This window comes from Canis aureus, chromosome 8, assembly GCF_053574225.1.
Source record: "Canis aureus isolate CA01 chromosome 8, VMU_Caureus_v.1.0, whole genome shotgun sequence".
Taxonomy (NCBI): domain Eukaryota; kingdom Metazoa; phylum Chordata; class Mammalia; order Carnivora; family Canidae; genus Canis; species Canis aureus.
Genome location: NC_135618.1, coordinates 20,185,954 through 20,194,807, shown reverse-complemented (window position 1 = coordinate 20,194,807; position 8,854 = coordinate 20,185,954). Strand labels below are relative to the sequence as shown.

At 36.9% G+C, this 8,854-nt stretch overlaps 1 protein-coding gene across 10 annotated transcripts in view; it reads left to right on the top strand.

Annotated features, from left to right (window-relative positions):
- The first annotated feature begins 321 nt into the window (after window positions 1–321).
- HFM1 (helicase for meiosis 1) overlaps window positions 322–8,854 on the top strand; it is a 139,904-nt gene continuing 131,371 nt past the window's right edge. For 8 of the 10 annotated variants that reach the window (XR_013384335.1, XR_013384334.1, XR_013384333.1 and 5 more), the window contains exons 1-2: window positions 1,026–1,152; window positions 1,540–1,748. The gene's annotated coding sequence lies outside the window, so the exon portion shown is untranslated. Of the gene's footprint in view, window positions 425–766; window positions 852–1,025; window positions 1,153–1,539; window positions 1,749–8,854 lie in introns of those variants that run through there. The other 2 variants (XM_077905386.1, XM_077905387.1) reach the window with 2 other exon arrangements.

The following is an 8,854-nucleotide window of genomic DNA, read 5'->3' as shown; positions in this document are numbered from 1 at the left end:
CCATGTGCCAGGTATACCATAGACTCACGATGCAATTCTGTGTAAGGCATTTAGGAAATGTGCATGGGTTAGAACCTTCATGTAAAGAAATAAGGAGAGAAAAGGTTGGGAAAGTAGTTTGGCACCTAACTCTGAAAGACTTTTGACTATCAGGCTAAATAATCATGGAAGAACTTTTGAGGCAAGGAATGATATGATCAAAGGAATGTTCTAGGAATATTATATTCATTTAGAAGTGGTAATAGGCTTGTGTTCTCTTTCTCCCTTACATCATGGGACCATTGCTGAAATGGGCAAAGGACCAGGGAGTGGCGTTCTGGATCATAACAGGACTCTTCATCTGAAGAAGTCAGTGGATTTTCTGGGTCAAAAGAATTAAGTCAAGTTACAAATCATAAAGAAAAGTTGAAGTTCAATGTGCCAAGTAAGTGGTCATGGGACACAAAATCAGGAACAGACCAGGAGCAGAAATAAAAACTGAGGTATGAACCAAGAAGTTAAAACAAGAGAGGTGAAAGTAAATGAAAGAAGTCAGAGGTGGAAAAGATAGAATAGGAAAGTATTGGGGATCAGTGAATGGGCAGGTCTACTATCTTGAACGTGCAGGAACGGTGGCAATGATAATGGAAAATAAGGGGGAAATGGGAAATATACCATGTAGAAGACACCATTCAGGGTATCTGATGACACATCTCTTTTCTGAGAACATAAAAGTGGACCTTGGATTGCTATATTTGCATTACATGAGTCTGTTTCTTGTCCATAGCTGATGGCACCAAGGTGGACACTTGACCTTAACTGGGCCAATCATATCCTTTCCTGGGAATTTGCAATTTGCATTGAGACATCTGGTAAGTTTGAAATCTTCCCATGAACAAAGATGGTATTCATTTGAAAACTCTGTTGCCTACATAAAAATAAATACATTGAGGGCAGCACTTTTGGAACCCACCTAAGGATGGGGCCTGGTTGCCAGGAGAACTAACAATGTGATTAGAGGGTTAGAACTTTCATTTCCTCCTCCTCCCACCTACAAGGAGGGGTTGGGGCTAGTGATTGAATCAGGCCCCAATGGCCACTGATTTAATCAGTCATGTCTATGAAATGAAGCCTCCATAAAACTCAAAAGAATAGGTTTCAGAGAGCTCCCAGGTTGGTGAACATGTGGAGATTCAGAGAGAATGGTGCCCTCAGAGAGGTCATGGAAGTTCTGTGCCCCCTGTTATACTTTGTCCTATATATCTCAGCCATCTGGCTCTTCTAAATTATATCCTGAAGTCCTTTCATAATGTTGAACTTATAAGTAAAAAGCTATTCTTACCAGCAAAAGGGTTTATTTAGGAAGAGCAGAGGAATTTCAATTCTGACACACAAGCTCTGTCAAACCATTGTCAAGTCCAATAATCAAAGTGAGGAATGTTACTTTGCAGAGAAAAGGAAGAAATTAGGAGAAGCTGCTTTGAAAGTCTGTTGTGGGAAAGTGAGAGTTCAGGGTGGTAACAGTTTCCTCACTTACCGAGTTGTACCATTTTCTTATAGGCTGAGCTTATAGACAAACAAGGAGAATTTATTTCCTCTTCCAGATGGAGCAGCAAAGTAGCCTTTTCCGTGTTGGGAATGCAAAGTACTCTCCTCCCTGTTTGAGCCTGCAACTGATCACAAGTGATGGGGCATGAGAGCTCCCCCTTCTGGCCTTCTGACTCCATCTTAAAAGAGTTACTCAGTTTCACACTACAACAGATGATCTAGTAAGTCAACTGTTTCTCCTAGTTCTGTGAGCCATTCTAACAAGTTAATTGAAACCAAGAAAAGTGGGGCATTAGACCCTCCAATCTACAGCCAGTTGTTCAGAAGCACAAGTGATAATCAGGGCTTGTGACTGGCCTCTGAAAGGTGGTGGAGGGGGATAGTCCTGTCGGACTGACCCCTTAACCTGTAGGATCTGAGGCTATCTTCAGGTGGATAGTGTCAGAAATGAATTGAATGGTAGGACCACCCAGTTGCTATGAGGGAACTGCTAGGTGGTGTGGGGACTCCCCACTTCCACACTGGAATTGGGAGTCAGAATCATTACCAATAAATTCTTTTGCAGAAGCTAGTTTGAAATATGTCTGCTACTTTCATCAGAATCAGTAAAGTCGAATTGCCAGAACTTCCTCAGCCATCAGCCTCCCACAGGGGTGAAAGTGGCAGATTGGGTATTTCTTATCTTTGCTTAGATTCCAGAAGTTGTGTCCTGAAGGGATGCCAAGGTTAGAGCTAGGGTAAATGACCAAAGTCATGGGGATAATGGAAGGTGTGGAATCAAGATATGAAAGGGACCTAAAAAGACACAGAAGGTCAAGAGAGGGCAGATAAGTTTTGAAGAAATTCTAAGGGGCTTTGTATGGGGCCATTTCATGCTAGCTTATATAGGACTGTTGGGTGCATTCAGAGCTGTAGTGGGTAATGGTAACTGGCTGGATGTGGGAGCCAAGGACCCTCAGATACTGCCTGGTTCTGAGATACTTTCTAAATTATCTAATAATAATATAAATTTGTTGGTAGGTACTATAAATGACTGCATAATGAAGATTATTGTCATACTGACTGTATTTTATTATATTTAATTTAATGACAATAGCAATTGTTTTTTGAGCATCTATTAATATACTAGGTTTTGTGTTAAGTACATTATTCACATTTGTAATCATCTAATAATAATAACATCCTCTAATAACTCTGGAAAGCAATTGCTATTATCTTACATATTTTGTGGTTCATAGATTAATTGGAAATATTTCAGTAAGTCTGAACTTTACTATTTGAATGCAGCCATGGTAGCCTTAACTTTCCATGGTAAAGTATCCCCAGGGCATTACTATCCCCAGGGATTAGAACCCTGATTTTGGTCATCTGTCTTAGCTCTAACGTTGGCATCCCTTCAGGACTCAATTTCTGGAGTCTCAGCAAAGCTAAGAAATACTCGATCTGCACATGAATATACAATAAAGTGGGGTTTTCATAGAAACATGTATATTGTCTGTGTGGTGCCAGGTGGTGCCACCTTTCTGGGCTTACAAAATGGCATGGTCATGGAAAGCACCAAAGGTGAGGTATTTTTAATCATGCTCACAAATATGAATGGAGGAAAATTCCAAGAACCTGAACAAGAGATCTTATATTCCTACCTTTTAAAAGCTGGACTTGTCTCAGCCTTGCTATGCCTGTGGGGCTTGGTACAGAAAGCTGTGCCTGACACATCTCATCTTTAATTCTTTTCTATCTATTTCCTTTCTAAATAAAGGACATGAGTTATTGCAGCCCCAGTCATTTATATTCCAGGAGTGCATTTCGAAAAGAGCAGAGCTTTTGTTTTCCTTGTCCATCCTGTGGTCGAGGTACTAATGAGCAGGGAAATAACCTAAAGGCAACTTGCACCTAAGAGGGGAACAGGGATTTGAGGTCTTCAAATTAGCTACAGACTTAATGCTCAGCCCCGAATAATTGCAAGTTCTATGAATGTAAAAGGAGATAAAATTATATCTTAAGTATTTATTTATTAAAGAATTTTAATTCTTTATTAACTCCAAAGGATTTTTATGGAAGAGCAATGGACTTTTTATTTTTTATAACTGTGAAGCTTCCTTCCTTCCCCCAGCCACACACCCCCCCCCCCATGAAATGCTTCAAAGACAAATGAAAGACATCATCTTTCTGATGATGAAACTATAATTATGTGGTTTGGAAAAAAATGTGTGATAATGGGAATTAGTTTATTCCTAATGATTACCATAGCAAGATATTCCGAGAATTTTAAATGGCAATAGGAAAAAAATGGCATGGGAAAAAGATGAAATGGAGAGTTATTAATTAAAATATATTAGTAGAAGTCGGAATAATCTTTTAAATAATATCAAGAAAAGTCAACTAAAGCTTATTTATTAAAATAAAAATATGTCAGTCTCATACACTTGAACTTAGTTCTCTTTCCTTACAAGGCAATTAGTGTCAGAATCTCCAATATTAAATTGCTCTTATTCTTTTTTTGAGAGGATCAGGCCATCTAGTGGTAAGGAGACTACCTATCACACGGGACAGTGTAAATTCACTAGGGTTAACATTTGATGCTAAATGAGGGTGGGGGTTATTTTGGGTGGGTCACTTATCTTTTTACAGCAAAGAACTATCACACAGATATCACCTTAGCCCCAGACAAGATTTTGTAAAGCCATCTTGTTTTTCCTAATGTAGAGAAAGTGAGAAATTCATAACAAATATTGAAAACAACACAAAAGTAATATTCAATTTGATAGTAGAAAGAAAATTTTAAAATAATTGCTTTTATATTCAAGAACCAGTTTCATATGATTGAGTTCCTTTGATCAAAATAAATGGTGGAGCATCCAGGTGGCTGCCTAATGGCTAAGATTTAGTCCTGACATTTTTATTTGCATTATTTACTTATATCATCTAAAAATTACAATTCCAAATAACCAGGGTTTATTAATTGATTAGTTAGCAAATAGTTCTTATGTGCTGGGGGTAAAAATGTAACCAATTTATCTAGCAGTTTGCAGTCATTGGGAAATAAACATGAAGTGTTTTTTTCTCTAATCATTGCTCTCTCAACAGATTTAGGTAAATACAGTTAAACTTCAGTTAAAAACTGTATTCTTATCTCCCTCCAATCACCCTTGGCTTGATTGTGCCTCAGGGGACAAGGACAGGGGGATAGGACTTCCTTTTTACTACTCTTCCTTTCTTCTCCCTTTTCAAGCTCTTTTGGGCTTGAGGGCACAGAAAAGTGATAAAGGCCATCAGTCTTTTTATTTAGTTGAACCCATTACAAGATTGTGGTACATCACTGCTTCTCTAGTTAATGTTGACTGGGCATTTGTGCCCTCTGTCTGACAGATGTCCATCGGCTGGTTCCAGTAGGGGCCCTTGTGGTATCCTTCAGAGGAACTACTTTCTTGACACCCTTGAGAATGGTGTACACCATTGCCTCTTGCTGCTGGGGTCACTTCAACCAGCAGTATTCCCATCTAGCTGGGGTACAAGTAAGATGGTTAAAGTCCCGGGATGTCTGGATGTCTCAGTAGTTGAGTGTCTGCCTTGGGCTTAGGGTGTGATCCTGGGTCCTGGGATCGAGTTCTGAACTGGGCTCACTGCAGGAAGTCTACTTCTCCCTCTGCTTATGTCTCTGCCTCTGTGTGTGTGTGTGTCTCATGAATAGATGAGTAAAATCTTAAAAAAAAAAAAAAGAAAGATAGTTAAAGTCCTACTCTCCTGATATATGTGTTATCTATGGGTAACTCATGCATTATTGCTATGCCTACTTCCCCAAACCCCTTTTTCTCTATACCCCTCAAATTATTTTTTTCCTGCCCATGCAGGATCATGTACAATCAAAAAGACTACTGCCAAAAAAAAAAAGAAAAAAAAAAAAGACTACTGCCTAGGCAGATGCCCACTTGGAGAACAAGATTCCAGTCTTTTTGTATATCATGAGCACCCTAGTCTCTCTAAGTTTTTAAGTTCATAAGGTTGCTAACTTCAAAAGTTATTATAATTATAGTTATAATAATTATTATTATTGATCCATTAATGGCTTGATATGTACAGTATACTCAGAGAATTTCCAGGTGACAGCACAGGAAGGGGGAACTCAGATGGATTATGGAGGAATTTCTGAGTTGAGAAGGTAGGTAGAACCCAAGGCAGCTAGAGTTCACAGGAAAGAGTATTAAAGAGAAGACAGATAACATAGAGAACCCCAGAGACCTACAGAGGGTCTTCTCAAGAAGTCAGTTGTGTACTCATAAGCACAGCCACGAAAGGAGAAAATTTTACCTTTGGCTAGGAAGCATGTGCCTTAGGCCTGGGAAGAATCACCCAAATGGATTCAAAGTAACAGGGTTAGGAATAATACCCATGTCCTACCAATCAGACAGGAAATCCTCAAGGCTTAAAGGGGACTAGAGAGTAAAGTATATAAAAGCTATTTGCCTCAATAGTGGCTCATAATTAGCCCTAAACTCAGGGCTACTCTGCTTCTGTCTACCAATCTTATAAGCAGGACACAAAAAAGATTAAATTGTTTCCAAGTAACTTAGCCTGTGTCCTAGAACAATATTATGGAAGTACAAAAATATCTAACATCCAAAAAGTTAAAATTTACAATACTCCCAATCCATTATTGCTAGCTATATAGAGAAGCAGGAAGATATAACCTATAATAGGGAGAAAAGTAACCAATTGAAACTGACCCAGACCTGACAAAATTACAATTAGGAGACAAAGACACTAGAACAATTGTTTTAATTGTATTCCACATCACCAAAAAGTGAAATAGAGACATTACAGATGCAAAAAAGACCCAACTCTAACTTCTAGAGATGAAATAATATGTAAAATAAAATTATACTGGATGGACTTACAGAAGATTAGGCAGGCATTGCAGAAGAAAAAATTAGTGAACTCAACGATAGTAATAGAAACCATCCTAAATGGAACAAAGAGAAAAGAGAATTTTTAAAAATGAGTCAATCAAGCAGTCTAATATTCATGTAATTGAAATCTCTGAAGGAGAAGAGAATGAGAAACAGAAAAAATATTTGAAGAAACAACAGCCAAGAAATTTTCAAATTTGATGAAAAATATAAACCAACAGAGTGAAGAAGCTCAATAAAGCCAAAGTGCAAGAAAAAGAAAGTTACATAGAGGAGCATCATATTCAAACTGCTTAACCCCAGTGATGAAAAGAAAAATCAAAAAAAGGAGCCAAAGGAGAAAGAAAAAAGATATTTAGGTCCAAAGAAACAAAAATTATAGCAGATTTCTCACTGGAAACAGTGCAAAAGAGAACATGCTGGAGCAACATCTTTAAACGAGAAAAAGACTATGGTCCAGAATTCTATACCCAGTGAAAATATCTTTCAAAAACAAAGGCAAAATAAATAATTTTTAGACATACCAAAGCTGGAAGAATTCATCACCAGCAGACCTTCACTGCAAAAATGCTAATTAAAGGAAGTTTTTCAGGCAAAAGGACAATGATACGACTGGGAAATATGGATCGGCACATAAGAATGTACAGCAGGCAGAAATGATATCTCTCCTGGAAAATACATGTTTTTTTCCCCTATTGTTTTATCTCTTTAAGAGATTATTGTTATACAAACATAATAATATGTTATGGTGACTATAAAATAAGTAGCAGTAAAATGATGGCAGCAAAAGCACAAAGGCTATGAAGGGAGAGGTGGAAATATATCCTAAATTTCTTACACTATATGTGAAATGCCAAAATATTGCTTGAAGGCAGACTGTGACATGTTAATACACTATAAACCCTAAAGCAACCCTAAAAATAAGAAGACAAAAGACAGCTAATAAGCTAAAAAAAAAAAAAAAGAGAGATAAATTATAATAATAGACCATGTTCAGTAAATACAAAAGAAGGCAGAAGAGGAGGATAAAAGGAACAAAAAAAAATAAATGGAAACATAGAAAACAAATAGCAAGATGATACATTTAACCTTATATTAATAATTAAGTTGTAATTTCTTACTTGTTATGACAAAAATTTTAAATACTACAGTTATTTTCTGCTGTGTGTCCTGCAAGGAAAAAATCAGGAAGGATTGAATTAAGCCAGCCTATCTAAGTGAGGGAGAAAATTAAGGGAGATTTTAAGCAATGATAAGCTGGGTTGGTGTTAGACAAAGAGCTCTAGAGAAAACATGGCAAAAGTTAAAAGCAAGGCAGCTGCAGAATGGTACAAGTAAAAGGGAAGACGTGAAGATTAAGTCTTTTCTAAGAAAAATGATTTGGGATGGAGTAAGTTTCATTACAAGTACAAAAGAAGTAGCCAAGAGTCAGTATATTAAAATTTCTAGATAATATTATAAGGGTAAGTGGAGATAGTGTTTATCATTGAAATGTGTATCTTAGGAAGATTTTTTTTTTAACTTTGCTTTACTCTGATTTTTTAGTGTTGTTAGGCTGATTCATTTCATTTAATTATCAAATTTATAGAATATCATTAAAATAGTATTAAAAAGTGTGATATGACCTTCATTTCGCTCTTTCCAATGGATAACTTATTACATGTGGTGACAGCAAAATGTATTACAGGGTAAAATTTAAAAGCCAGAGGAAAAATTAAACTATTGTTTAACCTAGAACCTTAGAAGGACTGAATAGATATTATATTATATAAAGCCTCAGGATTTTTTTTTTTTTCATTTCCCCTCCCAGGGCTAGTCCTGGTTCCATAAACACGTGAATATACAATAAATTATTTTTGATAATTTAATGTTGAAATCTAATGCTTCAGTATATTCTCTAGAAAATGACAGGTTTGCATGTTCTTCATATCATATGTATAAAGTGCTTAGCATGCTTACAGAAGACATACGTTTATAAATACATTAACACTTAAGTCTTTTGTTTTTCTCCTATGACACTTCAGACACTGGATACTAATGGCAACAATAACAATGCTCAGTTACTGAGCTTTCATATTGCAAGTCATTGAAACAAGTTCTACTCTACATACATAATTTTATTTCCTCACTGACATTTTTAGAGTGGGTATTATTTGTTCCATTTTGTAGGTGAGGAGACAGAGGCCCAGAGAAGTGCAGTGATTTATCTGGGTGAGCTCTAGTCCAACACAGGTCTAGATAATGTCAAAGCCTGTGTTCCTAGTCACACCCCATGCTCCCCTCTGCCCCTCTCCCTAAAAGAAATACAATGATGAGTTTGAAAGTCCAATTTCATAGTATAGTAAGTAAAGAAATCAGACGCTCATTAAGCAGGGTTATTTCAGTTCTGCAAGAGTTTCAAGGATGACTTTGGCATAATA